This window comes from Protopterus annectens, chromosome 1.part0 (assembly GCF_019279795.1).
Source record: "Protopterus annectens isolate FY-2018-M chromosome 1.part0, PAN1.0, whole genome shotgun sequence".
In the NCBI taxonomy this organism is placed as follows: domain Eukaryota; kingdom Metazoa; phylum Chordata; order Ceratodontiformes; family Protopteridae; genus Protopterus; species Protopterus annectens.
In genome coordinates, this window is record NC_056725.1 from 564,077,930 (window position 1) to 564,095,006 (window position 17,077).

At 39.0% G+C, this 17,077-nt stretch overlaps 1 long non-coding RNA gene across 1 annotated transcript in view; it reads right to left on the bottom strand.

The window, feature by feature from the left end:
* Window positions 1-785: 785 nt before the first annotated feature.
* LOC122801424 overlaps window positions 786-17,077 on the bottom strand; it is a 279,050-nt gene continuing 262,758 nt past the window's right edge. Inside the window, exon 3 of the long non-coding RNA XR_006364715.1 lies at window positions 786-1,528. This is a non-coding gene — a long non-coding RNA (uncharacterized LOC122801424). The remainder of the gene's footprint in view (window positions 1,529-17,077) is intronic.

The following is a 17,077-nucleotide window of genomic DNA, read 5'->3' on the forward strand; positions in this document are numbered from 1 at the left end:
ACTTACTGTCAGAGAATCTTACTATACCCTTGGCCAAGAAAAATCGATACAACTACAGTTGCCCAGTTAAAAAAAAACAAAAAAAATCAGTAAAACAGTAAATCTCTATTAATTGGAGTGAAGAGAGTCTATATCCCCTAAATGAAAATGGGTCTTTATTCAAATTCTATAAATAAAGGAACATGTGTGGTACCTCTTAAGGGTTATGACACATTTAGCCACAGACCACTTCATTGCAGCCCAGTTGTCTGTAAAAACACGCAACCAAGAATTTACAAAATAAATAAATACATTTCTGTTGGGAGATTTAAACCTTCACACTCCCTGCAGTAGAAGATGACAATAAGTTACCATAACAAACTGTGAACTTCTGCAAAAATCTTAAAGAAGAACTTTGCTGAGCAAGTAAGTGAGAACAAGTACACTGCTATGAAGTCATCTACACGAGATAATTTAAGTCCATTAGTAAGAGAAGTTCACTGGATATACAGCAATGTTCATAAAATCAACAAGCAATTGTGACATTTGGTAATAGTGGTGAGCTAGTCACAGCATAGCTGAATGGTTCCCCAACCCGCTGTTTCAGTTTGTTTGCAATTGGAGTGTTGATGCACTTGCATTAATTACTAGCAAACAGACACAAACCAAACGTATCTTTGAAAAATGCTTTTAATCATGTAAAAAATAACTGAAAAAGACAGAACTATGAGAATACAAAATCCTCCATGCAGAACAACTTGTCGATGATGACATCAGTTGTGAAAGAGAAACAACCAATGGTCCAATTACTGTCTGACAATGCAGTCTTAATGCAAACACTATTGGAACTGAAAGAACTTGCATTCTGCCAGCACAAGAAAGCTGCAGATCTGGTGGCAAAGCAGCATATGCATCTGAGATTTTTATCTAGTAGGATCATAGCCTGTAAGATTCATTTTCAGGAGTTTGAACATCAGCATGAGTTCTTAAAGAACCTAGTATAATCACTGATTTTGAAAGTTGTTGAATTATACAAAAAAAATCAAAAAACATCACAAAAAACAAAATAAGGCCCAATGAAAATGTATTCGGAAATTATTGATTTTTTACTGTAGTTTAGGCATACTTATATAAAAAGGACACACAGGTTGCTGACTTCCAAACCTTTCACATCTTTACAGAGGCCTAGGCCATTTCTTGTTAAATATAATTAAGTAAAACATCTCCTAGAAAGCCTGTGTGAAAGGTCCTATAAGAGTAAATGGCAGGGTCCATAGACAATAAATACTCCAAATGCATGGCATATATTCATAAGCATGTAAGGGATAGCATGGTGTAATATAAAAAAGGCCTGATAATCAGCATGGGATATCAGTATTCTTTCAGAGTATGGCTGAAAGAAGGTATAAAACAGTTTCAAGATTCTGAAACTTTGCTTGAAGACGCTATTTCCTCCATACTCCTGGTTCCTGATGTCATGGATTATGTGGAAGGCACTCAGGGCCATGTGTGTATACGTATTCTTGGATCCCTTTCCGAATCTCCAACTCTAAAGATAATTAGAAGGGCATTAAAGGATTAATTAAAGGAATTAAATAATCAGGACAGCTACAAACAGAAACACAAAAGTCTAGCAAAATGGCATAATGCTAACTGTTGGTTAATATACAGTGCTGGTTAAATTTATATTCCCTGTTGTTATGGTAAACTTCTTTTATTGTTCCAATATTTAGAGCAAGGAATGTTTTTGATTATTAAGAGGAGCATAAAATCCTTAGCATTTCTAATGCCAAAATTTTCCAATGTGATGTTTTGCTAATTCCCTTTTCCTGTTCATATAGATTGAACCTAACATAAAATCTTGTCTCTCAGTTTCATTTCTAAATGGTAGTTGTGCAGTTATTACTTCTTCATTTTGACTCATAACTTGAAACTATTTTACCTAGTCTCTGTAACACTAACCAATAAATACAAACTGAAGGAGTCAGGTATCTTTAAACAACATTTAGTTTACAAATTTAAAATGCTTTTTATTCCTCCAAAAACATTACAAAATAATGCATAATGGTATACCCAATATTATATGTGCTAGTAAAGTTTTATATCATTGCCATGGGATGGTTTTTAAATGTACTGACATCTGGAGTTATGAGCTAACACTGGTATTAAAATGACACTCATCTCAGTAATGATAATTGAAAATCGCCCTTAGTTAGGGATATATAAGGTGATAAAAAATGCATATATTTTTAAGGGAAGTGAGGGCTGCCCTGCTTAAGATGATGACTGATCATTTTTTTTTTCTCCATAGTAAGGAGATAAGCCACCTGGGAAGTTTGAGTTTAAGCCTTCTCTCCACAGGTCCTCAAGCAGGGAAATGGGAGATAGCCTTTTCATGAGGAATCACGTTAAAACTATTTTGTATATAGTTTCACCATTGTAGGTGACTTTTACTGGCATGTTACCTGTTTGCTGGGAGGCTAACCATTTGTGTAATACAATTTGATGGTGCAATGTGATTGACTAAGTTCCAGTAATGGGGTAGTAAGATGGGAATCTTTATGTTTTTTTTTGTTTGTTTGTTTTGAACTGCTTAGTTATAACACGCATGATTGTTATACCCCCTCATTTTATTCCTTCTCTGTCAGAGTTGGTAGACATGACTATTCTTCTACCTATGGTTGAATCCTTTACCTTCTTTCTCTTTCTTTCCTATTTGCAGAGCATTATCACTATGAAGATTTTGGCTGTTAATCTTAACTGGTTTAAAATACATGTTTAGAAAAGTATTTATTCCGGCACTGAGAAAAGTTAAAGTGGGGCTGCCTTTATCACAGAAGAATCACTTGTCAGAACAGGAGCATGTCAAATTGAGTAAATATGGATTTGAACTGATAGTGGTTGCATTACAAAAGTCTGGAAGGTATAGATATAGTGGCATTTGGAAGCATAAACAGACATGTATTAGTGTTAAGGAGGTGTCTTTCGATGAGGAGGAGAGAATAGCAACCTTCAAAACTTAAATTAAGGGAATGCTTCTTACTCTAGCTTCATTTGTTTTCTATAGCCAAATTCATTCATCCATGCTTGTCAAGGCTTCCAGATAACCACAGGAAAGTGAACTGAATGCACACATTTGAAAATGTTTGTCAGAAGAAGCTACACTGCATGGGGATACTCATTTTCACCCAAAATGTAAAATTCATAAAAAAGTTTTATTTACTGGGTATCTGTGGCTAAAACTATGTATCAATGGCCAGCTGAGCTATGTTTTTTTCTTCTTCTATTAACAGGAAACCTACCTTCAGCAATTCATATGTACATTTCAACAGTAACTATCCCTTTAAACAAAAAAAGAGCTTGGTTAAAAGGCAAGCCATTAGATTGTCTCATATGATCTCAAAGAAGACTATGTTTAAAGTGAAGTTAGACCATCTGAAAAAAATGCTGAACAATAGGAAATACCCCTTAAAATTGATTGAAAACATGTCTGGTTATGTCAGTTGCCATAGGTCTACCCTCTATTCACCTTTATTGGAGAAGTGGACTAGTAAAGGTAGTTTGCAAGTTAACACTGCTCATGAAACTTATTCAGTGGAAAATGAAGTTTTTACTAAAGCTTTTGAGTTACCACTTAGTGATGGATTTGGGAAAATAAAAAAAGTTTGTACAATTAATTTGGAACATTTTTAAAGAGAATGAAGCTATTTGTAGTAAGCTAGGTGACAAATGTTCATTTGTTTTTAAAGTAAATAGTAATTTTAAACATTTGTTGGAAAATCTGAAGGTTACAACTCCTGTTAACCAACCGTTTCCTACAAATAACTGTAGGTGATGTACACAATGTTCATACCTAATTGTTAGAATATATACATTTAAACACTTCCTGTTAACAAGCCAAAGCTTACTACAATTAACTGCAGGAGATGTACACAATGTTTGTACCTAATTGTTAAAATATATACATTTAAACACTCACAATAGTGCATGTACACTTCTGTTTGTTAGAATATATAGTAAAATATATACATTTAAATACTTACAAAAGTGCATATACACTTCTGTTTATTAGAATACACATATTAAAGGGATCAACTTTTCTTAGCTGAAAGTAAGGAAAAATATAATTGAAAAAATGTAGTAGAGCAGTTATTACACATACTGTGGCATTCTACTGTGTGTGATACAAAATGTCCCATGACTGAATACAGCTTCAAGGAGAACTACAGATATGGATAACTCACTAATTCTTGACTAACCCAGGTGCAAGGATGACCGGTTTCAAGTTTACCTTGAAACAAAATATCAATATCTTACTACCCCTTGCATGACATCAAAGCCGACTTCAAAAGATTGCTTTCATAAAGATGATCCAAATGGCACAAGAAACATATAAAAAGAACAGTCAAACTAAATGGTGTTAGATCTGATTTTTTTTTTTGTTAGATCTGGTATTGTAGGAACACACATGTCCTGAGGTAAATGGAGAGTTATCTTCCATATTTGTATCAAGAAGCAAACCTTGTACATTAAAGCTGTAGCTGTAAGTGTTGTAGAAATATGTTGTTTATTAGTAACTGTGCTTAAGTTAATAAAGTACAGTGCTATAAAGTATAGCAACCTGCAAGGCTCTGTGCCATAATCAGACTTTGGTTCCAGCATACCTAACCCTGGAAAATATTTTTAAAACTTACGTAAATTTTCAGCCTGGGAAATGTGATACTCCGGGGGTTGTTTATTTAGCAAACTGCTCAGTGTTTGTGGAATTTTATGTAGGAAAGACTGAACTTTCCCTGAAAAAAAGAATTTATGAGCATTTACATGGCATCACCAAAGCTAATGCTAAAAATGCATTGTATAAACATTCTCTAAGTTATGTATCTTTTAAAAAATTTCTTTTTGGTATTTTAGAAATTGTGCCTAGAGATGCTAGAGGCAGTACATGGGAGACATTTACAGAATATAAAGAGCTCCTTTGACAGTTTCTTATTGAATTCAGTATAGTACATTAAGGTAGAATAATAGGCCAGAAAAAAGAGAGTCAGATTTGTGTTTACATGTATGCATTCAGTATCAGAGCAATACAGAAGTTCCTTTTTCAAGGGAAAGATACAATTTTACCAGCTAAGCATACGATGTGTGGAAATAAGGTTTATAGAATGTTCCTATCTCAAGGGAAAGATGTACATAGTAATGGAATGCTAGATAAAGAGGCACATGCAAGACAAGGCTTGGAAACCAAGGCAATCAATGCTAAAGAGGCATGAAAAGCATTACAGAGTTTTGGTATTATTAGGAGAACATATCTGAGTAAGGTCAGCTAATTAGTTCAGACTGACATACAAAAATTATTAAATGTCCTGCATTCCAGAAAGGAAGTTAGCTTTTGGACTTATATGTAGAAGGATCTGTGCAATACAGACACTCAAGCATGAGTACACAAGACAGGTAAAAAAAGACTGTTTCAGTTTATAATATTCAGGAGAATCAGAATATGTGTGCCGAAACTTTGAATATATTTAGCAACACTGTTATTACTAATCAGCATTACAGCATTTCTAGAAACTGTTATTGTTTATCAGCACTGTTAATGGGCAGTATTTAAATATTGTGAACATCTAATAAAGCCTTATTAACCAAATTACAGTGTTTGCAGAAATAATTCAGAAAAAAGACAGAAGACTTGGCCCTGTGTGCATGCAGTTGCACACAGTCAGGCTTGGAGACAAGCATGTGGGTCTGGTAGCCTGGGGGAAACCCAGACAGACCACACTTTTGCAGCCAGGACTGGTGAGGTCGTTACTTCAGGGAGTGAGCTACCCTGTAGCAGTGAGACTGAAGGTGAGCCACAGCTGCTTGTGGGTACTGATGCTCCCTTAGCCAGAGTGACTGCAAAGGTAGAGGTGAGTAGTAGCACCCAGGCTGACAGTCAGGAACCGCTGTCAGAGAATGCCAGACTTCCTGTGGAAGTGGAGCTGGTAAGGGCTACAAAGAGAGATTTGAGACAGGCTCAGCACTCAGAGCCAACATTACAAGGCCTGAGGGAGGTAGCTAGTGAGGCACCTGATTCTCAAGGGAAGGGGGAATCTGTATACTGGGACAATGGGTTACTGTATAGAGAATGGACCCCTGAGGGAGGGCTACAGGCTGAAGGAATACATCAGTTGGTAGTGCCCAGAGCCTACCATCTGGCACTTCTAGCTGTAGCCCATGATATTCCCTTTGCAGGTCATATGAGCACAAAATGTACAAAGAGACATATTATGCAGAGCTTTTATTGGTCTGGAATTTCCAGAGATGTAACAGGGCACTGCAGGACCTATGAGCAGTGCCATAAGGTAGGCAAGGCAGGATACAAGGTGAAAGCTCCTTTTATGCCTTTGCCTGTGATTGAGGAGCCATTTCAGGGGGTAGCTATGGATATTGTGGGGCCTCTGAGCACCCACAGGGAAAAAGTATATCCTAATGGTAGTAGATTATGCTACCAGATACACTGAAGTGGTGGCTCTGTCCTCCATTGAGGCAGAAAAGGTAGCAAATACTTTGTTAGAGATTTTCAGCAGGGAAGGTTTCTCAGATGAAATACTGACCAACAAAGGTGCTAATTTCACATCAGACCCGCTGGCTTGTCTGTGGAAGTAAACTAAATAAACCAAACCACACTGGAGCCAGAATAAAGTTGACCACCCTCAACTTTATTTTGGCTCCTGTGTGGTTTGTTTTATTTGTCTGTGGAAGTACTGTGGGGTGAAGCACCTAAAGACCACCCACTACCATCCCCAGACTAATGGTCTTGTTGAGAGGTTAAACTCTATAATCAAGTCCATGCTATGGGAATTTGCAGATCAGTTTAAGAGGGAGTGGGGCAAATAATTGCCCCATCTGTTGTTTGCTTACAGAGAGGTTCCCCAGGAATCCACAGGTTTTTCACCCTTTGAGGTGTTGTATGGGCATAGGGTGAGGGGACCTCTAGCTTTGATTCGAGATGAGTTGGAGCGTGAGTGTGAATCCCACAAGGAGTCTGTTGTGGCATATGTCCTAAATCTCAGGACAAGGCTCAGGGAACTCATGGGTTGGCCCAGGAGAACCTGGTAGAAGCCCAACAGCAGAAAAAGGTCTGCTATGACAGGAATGCTCAAGCTAGAGAGTATACTGTGGGGCAACAGGTAATGGTTCTCATCGCTGTCAGACTCAACAAGCTGCAGGCAGCCTGGGAGGAACCCTACAAGGTAGTAAGGAAGGTCAGTGATGTTAACTACATGATAGAACTGCTAGACAGGAGGCAGGGGCAGAAAATTGTACCATGTAAACATGATGAAACCTTACCATCATAGGAAAGTCATTGAACTGACATCTCAGTGGAAGGGGTAGCAATGTCCCAGCAGTTATTCCCTACCCAGGCTTGAGAAATCTGAGCAGTGTTACAGGAGTCTGGGGGGCATATTCACTGAGAAACCAGGGTACACCAACCTGGTGCAGCAACATGTGGATACAGGACCCCAAAGGCCTATTAAGCAGGCCCTTTATAGGGTGCCTGAGAGAGTCAAACAGACTCTGAGGGTGGAGATACATGAAATGTTGGAACTAGGGGTAATTCAGGAGTCCAGCAGTCCCTGGGCCTCCCCAGTGGTGCTGGTACCAAACAAGGATGGCAACACCAGATTCTGTGTGGACTACAGAAAATTAAATAGTCACACAGAGTCAGATGCTTACTCCATGCCTAGGACAGATGAAGCCCTAGACCAGCTGGGTGGGGCTAAGTGTCTTTCCACTATTGATCTTACCAAGAGTTACTGGCAGGTGCCCTTGACTCCCAGTGCTAGAGAGAGGTCAGCCTTTGTGACTCCTTTTGGCTTTGATGAGTTCACGAAGATGCCCTTTGGGATGAAAAATGCCCCAGTGACTTTTCAGAGACTGGTAGATTATATCCTAGCAGGAGCAGGAGATTTTGCCCTTGCTTACCTAGATGATAGTGCCATCTACAGCCATTCCTGGCAAGAGCACCTTCAGCATGTCAGGGAGGTGCTGGGCAGACTACAGAGGGCAGGATTGACCATTAAGCCCAGCAAATGTCAGGTGGATATGGCAGAGGTCTCCTATCTGGGACATAGAGTGGGAAGTGGTAAGATCAGGCCAGAACCTGCCAAAGTGGAAGCCTTTCAGTCATGGCTTGCCCATGTTACCAAAAAGCAGCTGAGGGCATTCTTAGGGACAGCAGGGTACAACAGAAAGTCTGTCCCCAGTTATAGTACCACAGCTGCTCCCCTCACAGACCTGATGAGTAAAAACAGGCCAGATAAGGTAGTGTGGACCCGAGCATGTATGCAGGCATTCCAGAAGCTTAAAGCAGCTTTGGGAGGACCCTCTGTGTTAGCCAGTCCAGATTACAGCAAATAATTAGTTGTGCAGGTGGATGTTTCAAACCATAAAGTGGGGGCTGTAATTAGCCAGGTTTCCTCAGAGGGAGAAGAGCACCCGCTGGTATATCTCAGTCATAGGCTCCAATACAGGGAGAAATATTATGCAGCTGTAGAAAAGAAATGCCTAGCCATAATGTTGGCACTGCAGAAACATCAGCCTTATCTGTATGGAAGGAAATTCACTGTTGTTACAGACCACAATTCCTTGGCATGGCTAAATTGAGCCAGCCAGCAAAATGCCAAGTTACTAAGGTGGGGCCTAGAGTTGTAAGCATATGATATGACAGTGCAGCACTGCAGTGGGTTTAGCAATGCCAATGCAGATGGGCTCCCAAGACAGGGAATAGGGTAAGGTATTCCCAGATAGGCTCAACCCTCTCAAGCAACGTTTCTCAAAGGTCATTTGAAAAACTAGCTTGAGTTTTTGGAGTCAGGGAGACATTTGACACTGGCAGCCCTGCTATTTAGAACTTTGTAAATAATTCTATATAATTTGTGAATATTGATATGATTATGCAGAAGTATGTATTGAACAGGGTTTGTACAGTACTGAGCTTCAAGAATTTAACCACAGCATACCCTGCTGGAACACAGAAGATCAGCTTGCAAAACTTCAAGAAAATAAATTGAAATTAAATTGTTTTACGATTGTGTTATAAAAGTTAGTTTCAATGCAGGAAGGAGACAGGATGTCTAGAACTAGGTGCCTTCTGCATTGTCTTCTTAAGTGTTTTATTTTTTATGACTTTCAAGATCTGCAAACATCTGAGAGATATGTATTTTTAACACAGAGATGTTAAATTCTGTCAGTTTCTGTTTTAGCCTGGGAACTGATGTCAGATGACAAAAAGTGATGTCATCCAAGCTAACCCAGCAGTAATACTTGATATTAATTTAAGAACTCTCTGAGAGAGAGACTGTGCATTTTGCATTTTGTCTTGGACCTAGCAAGAACATCCACTCACCATCATCACCATCTGCACTTGCCTTGCTGTAAGTAAGATTTAGAGTATAGTATCTCTTTTAGATATAGATAGGAATATAGCAAAGATTAGTTTAGATGTTTTCTGTATTTATTTGAGACTGTCCTGCAATGTTGTTTTAAAATATTTCCTGTCATTTTGTACTCTGGAGTTATTGTGTTGCTTTACTGAGTATTGTCTTGTTCTTTTATTATTTATTATTAAATATATTTAAACCTACCTTTGTGGCTGATATTTGTGAGACATATTTAAGCTCTTAGTGTACTTGCATATGTACATATCTGGTGACACTGTACAGACCACTCATAAATAGCCCTACAAGTCTTGGTCAGGCTACCATTTGGATTAATATTAACATTACACCATAGAATTGGACACCCTTTGTTAAGGACCTTATAGTAGCTGATAAGGGTGGCTGTTGGCAGCTGGAACAACCTTATAGTCTGGGCAAAATGAGGAATAGCTAGTAAACCTGTGCCAGACTTTCCCAGGTGTGTGTGTGTGTGTGTGTGTGTGTGTGTGTGTGTGTGTGTGTGTGTGTGTGTGTGTGTGTGCGTGTGTGTGTTTGTATATTAATCAAATTTCAAAGTGTGTGTGTGTGTGTGTGTGTGTGTGTGTGTGTGTGTGTGTGTGTGTGTGTGTCAGCTACTTGAGCAGGGACATGAAGCACTGGTTAAACAGAGAGGGTGCTGGAGGTTTTAGCTTGGCTATTCAGCTCAAATCTCAACCCTATAGCTGTACCAGTGGGGAGTGTTATTGGGGATCCTATGTTCAGGTAACACTGGCAGGAAAGGTATTCCTGGTATTTTAGATGTTCAGCATAAATATGTATCAAATTTCAGTCATGATTCAGAATATAACATTCATTCTCAGTTATGTGCTCAGTATAGTACATTTCAGTCAAATTTCAGAATATAAGATAATTCATAGAATATTTCAGACAAAAATTTAGAAGGCAGACATCTATTAGAGCACATTGAAGTTAAAAAAAGGTAAATAGCATTATTAACAGATCTAGATGAGAATTTACAGACACCAGTTAATACACTATGTGGTAATTATGTCTCAAGACCAGTTATTAAGTTATCCCTTTAGTGCCAATTTCAGTTAATCTTCAGAAAATAGCTATCGTGCTTCACAGGCTGTATGATAAAAATGAAATGGGCTAAACATTACAATGTTTAAAGATTTAAAATAATGGACAACAGGAAATTATTTCATTTGTTAGAAGACAGAAACATCATGGTACAATAAGGCATCAGTTCATGAGGTGATAAACATAGGCGATAGACAGTATAATTTTATCATTACAGCATACAGAAATAGGGAAGAAAAACAGGTAGGGTTAACAGTTTGTACTCTGTCTAACTTAAAAAAAGACTCACAGAGACAGGTTAAGGATGTGTATGGCATTTTCTCCATGCTGTTTCTTGAACAGCAGGGTTAAAAAATTACCTGGCCTAATCAGCTTTAGAAACCGCAGAATTAAGACACTGATTTTCAGAATAATGTGCAGGTTTAGATATACCACACATACATCAAAACTTAGACTTAAAAATTTTAAAGACTATAGATCTGTTAATATGGAAATTAAATCTTAAGGTTAACAGACTTCAATCCAAACAGAAGGTGTCAGAATGTTTCTTTGTCAAGGGAAAGATACAATGTTGCTGGCTAAGCATAAGATGTACAAAAATAACGTTTACAGAATGCTTTTTCTCAAGGGAAAGATGTACATAACAATGGAATGTTAGATAAAGTGGCAAATGCAAGACAAGGCTTGGAAACCAAGGCTAAAGAGGCATGAAAAGCATTACAGGGTTTTGGTATTATTAGGAGAATATATCTGAGATACAGCGAGTGATGTCAGTTAGTTTGGACTAACATACAGAAAGGTGGGTAGTTTAAATAAACTTTGGAACTGTGCCTATAACAGTTATCTCCCTGTAAACTGACCTCTCGTGTGTGTGCTTGCAGCCTTCCACAGCTATTTATCCCCCACACCCCTCCTGTAAAGCTCCCTGTATCCCACAGGTATATTCCACTTTTTAGCAACCAGCCATTACCCCATTTCTTCCACTAGATGTCATCACTCCCCAGGAAAAGTAGTTCACTTATCCTACTTTCTTAATTACATTGCAAGAGCTAGCAATCTAAATCTCCAGTTACCCAACCAGTCACTTTCTGTGCCTGTTATCTTGGCCCTTAGTTTTCCCCTAGCTCGACATGTACCCCAGTACAGCTGGACCAGCCATCATCCATAGCCTCTCTCACTGATTGTTTTCCTGCAGGATTCTCCTCTTCTTGGCTCTACCTGCTCTGTTCACCCTGCGGGCTCACTCCGCTTCCCTACCCTGTCCCCACTACTTCTACATTTATTCCATCCAGTAATCTCCTCTCTTCATCCACCACTCCACTCACAGTCCTCCTCTCTCTACCCTCCTCATCTCACCCACACCTCTCAATTAAAAGCCACTCCCCTTATAGTATACACTATACTCCACTTCTCAACCCCCATCTTCATTCTGTCTCTTATACTTCACTTACATTATACCTCCCTCTCTACTCTATCTTATAAACTTATACCATCTCATTATGCATTCTGCACTACTACAAACCCTTCACACCCCCTCTATCACCTTGTTAATTCTAATTCTACTATACCATAATACTTCCTATTCCTCCACTCCTCTTCCCCCTTCTCTCTTGTCCCACTGCACCTCTCCCAGCCCCCATCTCACCCTCACAGTACCTTACTTCCATACCATATCATCCTCATTAGTTCAGCCCAACCATCTCTACTACTTCAAACCAAAGATCTTACCCACCTTAATAAAATACAACTTCCCTAAACCTCTTTCATATCATCGCCAACACTCAAAAGGAAAACTAAATCACCTACTACCTTCTTTCTTCATCCATCTATTTCTAGCAGGTGATATACACCCAAACCCCGGACCTAGTACTACTAACAACCCCATCCCCCAAAAACAACCAAAACTACCAGCCTCAAAAGCCTGAAATCAGTTACTATCAATGCCCAGAGTCTACGAAATAAAGCAACTATCTCTCATGCCTGGCTTAACCAGAACCAACTTGACATTGTAGCTGTCTCTGAGACTTGGTTAAAACCATACATCTCTGACTCAGAGAGTCTACCCCCTGGTTATCAAGCCCTTAGATATGACTGCTTGAATAGAAAAGGTGGAGGGGTAGCCTTGATATTCTCTAATATACTCCCCATTATTCCATACCCAAATCCCATTCCCCTGTTCAACAATACAAAACTTGTAATAGGTGTACTACAAATGAATAATCATAAAAGTATCTGCATCATATCCCTCTATATCCCCCCACGTAACAACACCACTACTTCAGAAGAAATCCTCCAGTGGGCCTCAACTAATATTAACCTAGAGACCTACATTTTAGGTGACATAACCATAGACTGGAACAGAATTAACAACCAAAAATCCTGCCATATCTGTCAGCCTTTTCAACTTTACTCAATTTGCTAACTAACACCAGACCCAATAAAATCAATCCTCCTGGATCCACTCTGGACTGGATCCTAGCTATCCACCCTAACAACATCTTAGACTCAGGCATCCTTCCTGACTCTATTAGTGACCACCTGCCTGCATCCACCAAGCAACCCATTCCTCCCCTCACCAGCACCAATATATATATACTCATAACCTTACAAACTTCAACCCTACAACCTTCAATAACACCCTCAAACAAACTGACTGGAATAATCTAAAAACACTTCCTCTAGATAATGTCATCAATTACTTCAACTCCACTTTCCTAAATGTACTTAATACCCAAGCCCCTCCATCATTTATGAGTCAAACCCAACACCACACCATGGCTAACTAAGGAAATCAAAAAACTTATGGAACAATGAGATAAACGCTGGAAACTTTCTCAGTACAATAAACATCCTGAAACCCTTCTTAAATATAAGCAACTCCGCAACCTCACCAAAAGACATATAATCAAAGACAAACAATCCCACTATATGAAACTCCAAGCCAACCACTCCAAAAACCCCAAACAATTCTGGAACTCCATCAACTCACTCCTTAACCCAGGCACCAGAAAGAACCCTTGCCCTGACACTAGTAAGACTGAACCAGAAATTGCCACTCTATTCAACTCCTTCTTTACTAACTCTATAGCTGAGCTAAGTCCTTTCCAAATACCCTACCCACACAAGTTAGTCACTCTACCCCAGCCTCTACACCCAACTCTCCCCCTACCTTTGAACTTAAACCAATTTCTACCTCCTACATAAAAAAACTCCTCAGCAAGCTAAAACCATGCTCCAATGCCCCAGACAACATTCTCTCTAACTTCTTAAAAATTGCTGCAGATGGCATTGCCCTCCCCATTAGCATCTTAATCAACACATCCACACAAGAATCTTATGTCACCAAGCTTTGGCATGCTGCCTTTATACATCCTCTCCACAAAGGCAGTAAAAATAATAATACCTCAACCTTTCGCTCCATAGCCATCCTCTCCCCAGTATCAAAAATATTGGAAAAAAATGCATTCATACCCAACTACTGCCCTTCCTAACCATAAACTATCACTGCTCTTCTCTCATTCCTAGATATAGTCAACCACTCCTGTGAATCTGGAAAAATAGTTTTGACAGTTCTATTAGACCTCTCCAAGGCTTTCGATACAATCTCTCATATGCATCTCCTCAGCCACCTTGCTAATTTAAACCTTTCTCACAATACCCTGTCCTGGTTTTCAAGTTACCTATCAGACAGATGTCAAGCTGTAAAATGGAGGAAAGGCACCTGAAATTTCCTTCCCACTCCTACTGCAGTTCCCCAAGGATGCATTCTCGGTCCAATGCTGTTTAACATCTTTGTCAATGATTTCCACTCTGCCATCCCAAATACTAAAATAGTACAATATGCTGATGACTCCACTTTAATCTGCTGTGCCACCAACCTCCCAGAACTTCAATCATACACACAAACTGCCTTCTCCACCACTGAGAACTGGATGCTCCAAAACGATCTATCTCTAAATGCTAACAAATCCAAAATACTACTCTTCCCACCCTCAAAATCCTCTCCTCTTGATAAAAATCCTTTCCAAATTAGAAGTCACAACAATTCAACTATAGAAATTGTTCCCTATGCCAAACTACTTGGGGTTACCATAGATGAACGCCAAAGATTTGACACCCATATTCAACTAAACATCAAGAAAACACATCAAAAACTTGACCTGCTTTACAGAAACATCCACTATCTCTCTCCGTCTACTAGACAAACCCCCAACACTACCTACCTTCTCCCCTCTCTATTGTAAGGTGCCCCTACACTAACTAAATTATCTGCCTCCATCTCTTTGGAATGTTGTTACAATAAAATCTTCAAATTTGCCATAAAAGCCAAATACTCCTCCCACCATTGCTCTGCCCTCCACTTACTTAACTGGCTAGAACTTCCAAACCATCTCGACTACCTCCAACTTACTACTGCCCATAGCTATAACTTAACCCTACTATATGCCCTGCTCCCTCCAACATCCTACAGCCATGCACCCCTAACAGGCCACTTAGATCTTCTCACCTAAACCTTATCACTGTTCTAAAACCAAACCGCACTGCTGGACGGCACCTCTTGTCCTTCTCCTTAACCAAAAAATGGAACTCTCTCCCTCCCTCTCTACGAACTGTTGAAAACTTTGATAACTTCAAAATCCATCTCCATTCCTACTTTTTCTCTAACTGGAAGTGCATTTGCACTTTCCCCACCTAGCTTTCTTCTCTCTCCACTCTAAATTGTATTTTCCTTACTTCCCCTTTCCCTACTACTTAACTCCCCTGGAAATGACTCATTCTTCAGTGTTATCTCATGTACATTTTGTATATATTGTATATAGTTTGCTCTCCCTTTTCTCCCCTCCCTATCATTTGTACTTGTTCTGCCATAACTGCCTTAATAAGACTCATATTCTATGTAACCATTGAAAAATTTCATCTCAACATATGACTCATATGCTAAGTAACCATTGTGCCAGTTCATGTCTCTGATTTTATAATGTATCTGCATCCTCAATATTAACTTTAATTTGCTTATCTTAATGTATCTGCATCTTGAATTGTAACTTTAATCTGAAAATGTAATTTTTATTATGTAATGTGGAGCTTTTCTCCCAGGCCCTCCACTGAAAACGGGCTCCTGAGCCCAGTGGACCTCCCCCAGTCATCAAACTGAAATAAATAAATAAATATCCCACATTCCAGAAAGGAAGTTAGCTTTTCAACTTGTATGTAAAAGAGTCTCTACAATACAGATACTCAAGCCTGAGTACAGAAGACAGATATCTACAATACAGACACTCAAGGCTGAGTACAGAAGACAAGTCAAATAAAGACTGTTTCAGTTTATATTATTCAGGATAATCAGAATATACATGCTGAAACTTTGGATATATTTAGCAGCACTGTTATTACTAATCAGCATTCCAGCATTTCTAGACACTGTTATTGCTTATAAGCACTGTTAATGAAGACAGTATTCAGATATTGTGAACATCTAAAAAAGCCTTGTTAAATGAAGTACAGTGTTTGCAGAATTCATTCTGAAAAGTATAAAAGACTTGGCCCATAAAGGGGGAACTGGCACCTGTTCAGCAAAAGTTTGAGTAGTTAACAGATAAAGACTTTCATTCTAGTCTCATTTCAGTTGTTTCCAATTAATTCCGATATATTACAGTTTCATCCTTTGTGTTTGAGGACATAAGCACTTAGCATTTCGATTAAAAATTTTAAAATCTTTTGGTGTTATTTGGTTGGCTCCTGTTTCACTGCACATTTTGTAGTTAATAGTTGCTTTTTGGGCAGTGCTGTCCTGGATTTTGAGATATCCACATACAGTACACCAGGAAGGCAGGCGTCAGGCCATAAGACTAACTAAGTCTGCTTCCATACAGGGAAAATGTCTTAGTAATAGGTGACTCTAGTGTTAGGTGTTCAAACTCCACACTCACAAGGCTGGATAAAAATAATGGTGAGTGTAATCTGCATGTCTGGTGCCAATGTCTATAATGTCACAAGGGCCTTAAGGTCCTTTAATTCAGACAACTATGATTATGATTTAGTGGTGGCCCACCTGGGATAAAGGACCTGAGGTTTCCTAGCGGGTATGCAGAAAGGCATGATGGAACTTATGTGTTAGAACTATGCATTAGAAGCAGTAAAGACTCTGGTCTTAAGAAGAATTATGCCTTCACTAAGAATGATTCCTAGATACCAAGATAAAATAATTGTCTAACAATTGACTATGTAGTTGGTGTCATTCTAAGGGGGGGGGGGGGTTAATATTTGTCAGCCTGGGATAAACAGGCAGAGAGGGCTTCCCAATTCACTAGACATGGTTTACTTCTCTCATATCAGTGATTCTGTATATTGGTCAAAGCCTTTGCTGCCCCTGTAGTGCTTTTTTTAGGCAGAAATGCTCTGTACATGCAGAATCAGTGTGTTAGTTATTCATTAGAGTGATAAGCTCTCTTACTGAATCATAGTTTTTACAAGCTAGTCTACAGTTTAGCAGATAGCTGAAGACTAATGCTCTGCTGCTTGGCATACTTTCTGAATCCCGAACTGTATTCCATAAGTTTACAGTGTTGATGAGTGCAAGTTATATACTTAACCTATTA